The sequence below is a fragment of the Cynocephalus volans genome, chromosome 12, assembly GCF_027409185.1.
Source record: "Cynocephalus volans isolate mCynVol1 chromosome 12, mCynVol1.pri, whole genome shotgun sequence".
Lineage (NCBI taxonomy): Eukaryota > Metazoa > Chordata > Mammalia > Dermoptera > Cynocephalidae > Cynocephalus > Cynocephalus volans.
The window spans coordinates 81,079,053-81,081,522 of record NC_084471.1 but is presented as its reverse complement, the minus strand read 5'-3'; positions in this window follow the sequence as shown (position 1 = coordinate 81,081,522).

Genomic DNA, 2,470 nt, shown 5'->3' with positions numbered 1-2,470 from the left:
AAATAAAATACTTAGGAATTGAGTTAACCAAGGATGTGAAAAATCTCTATAACGAGAACTACAAACCACTGCTGAGAAAAACTAGAGAGGATACAAGAAGATGGAAAGATATCCCATGCTCTTGGATTGGAAGAATCAACATAGTGAAAATGTCCATACTACCCAAAGTGATATACAAATTCAATGCAATCCCCATCAAAATTCCAATGACATTTTTCTCAGAAATGGAAAGAACTATCCGGACATTTATATGGAATAACAAAAGACCATGCATAGCCAAAGCAATTCTGAGAAAAAAAATTAAAGCTGGAGGCATAACACTACCTGACTTTAAACTATATTATAAAGCTATAATAACCAAAACAGTATGGTACTGGCATAAAAACAGACACACTGATCAATGGAATAGAATAGAGAATCCAGAAATCAACCCACACACCTACAGCCATCTGATCTTTGACAAAGGCACCAAGACTATACACTGGGGAAGAGACTGCCTCTTTAGCAAATGGTGCTGGGAGAACTGGATATCAATATGCAGGAGAATGAAACTAGACCCATACCTTTCACCATACACTAAAGTCAACTCAAAATGGATTAAAGAATTAAATATACACCCTGAAACAATAAAATTTCTTAAAGAAAACATAGGAGAAACACTTCAGAAAGTAGGACTGGACACAGACTTCATGAATACGACCCCAAAAGCACAGGCAACCAAAGGAAAAATAAACAAATGGGATTATATCAAACTAAAGAGCTTCTGCACAGCAAAAGAAACAATTAACGGATTTAAAAGACAACCAACAGAATGGGAGAAAATATTTGCAAAATATTCATCTGACAAAGGATTAATATCCACAATATACAAGCAACTCAAACAACTTTACACGAAAAAAACAAGCAACCCAATTAAAAAATGGGCAAAAGAGCTAAGTAGGCATTTCTCTAAGGAAGATATACAAATGGCCAACAGACATATGAAAAAATGCTCAACATCACTCAGCATCTGGGAAATGCAAATCAAAACTACACTGAGATACCATCTCACCCCAGTGAGGATGGCTAAAATCCAAAAGACTCTGAACGATAAATGCTGGCGAGGTGGCGGAGAAAAAGGAACTCTCATACATTGTTGGTGGGACTGCAAAATGGTGCAGCCTCTATGGAAGATGGTATGGAGGTTCCTCAAACAATTGCAGATAGATCTACCGTATGACCCAGCTATCCCACTGCTGGGAATATACCCAGAGGAATGGAAATCATCAAGTCGAAGGTATACCTGTTCCCCAATGTTCATTGCAGCAGTCTTTACAATAGCCAAGAGTTGGAACCAGCCCAAATGTCCATCATTGGATGAGTGGATATGGAAAATGTGGTACATCTACACAATGGAATACTACTCATCTATAAAAACGAATGAAATACTGCCATTTGCAACAACGTGGATGGACCTTGAGAGAATTATATTAAGTGAAACGAGTCAGGCACAGAAAGAGAAATACCACATGTTCTTACTTATTGGTGGGAGATAAAAATAAATAAATAAATTCACACACACACAGACACACACACACAGACACACACACACACACAAAAAACCCGGGGGGTGAAGACATAACAATTACAATTCCTTGAAGTTGACACAACAAGCTTACAGAAAGGACATTGTTGGGAGGGAGGGGGGAGAAGTAGGAGGGAGGGAGGTTTCGGTAATGGGCCACAATAATCAACCACATTGTATTTTGACAAAATAAAATTTAAAAAAATAAAAAAATAAAAGTGTTTGTGACCTAAGTCACGTGTCCACTTAATGGCTCTTTTCATCATATAGAAACTATTTCCTCTTAACATTTGCCAGCAAATACACTGTAGATTGCTAGTCATGTAGCTTCCCCCCCAGCTTTATTTAGGTGTAATTGACAAATAAAAATTAAATATATACAAGGTATACGACATGATATTTTCATGTATGTGTATTTTGTGAAATGATTACTACATCAAGCTAATTAACATATCCATTACTTCAAATACTTAGCTTTTTTTTTTAATGGTGAGAATATTTATGATCTACTCCCAGCAAATATCAAGTATACAATACAGTATTAACTATTGTCACCATGCTGTTTACATTAGGTCTCTAGAATTTATTCATCGCATAACTGCAAGTTTGTACCCTTTGACCAACACTGCCCCAATTCCCTTACCTCTTAATCCTTTGTAAACCACATTTCTACTTTATGAGTTTGACTTTTTTAGGTTCCACATATAAGGGAGATCATTCAGTATTTGCTTTTTTGTGGTGGTTTATTTCACTTAGCATAATGTCCTCAAGCTTATCAATGTTGTAGCAGGATTTCCTTCTTTGAGGCTGAATAACATTCCCTTACACACACATACATACATGCACACACGCACATGCACACACACACGCACACACGCATGCACCACATTTTCTTTATCCATTCAT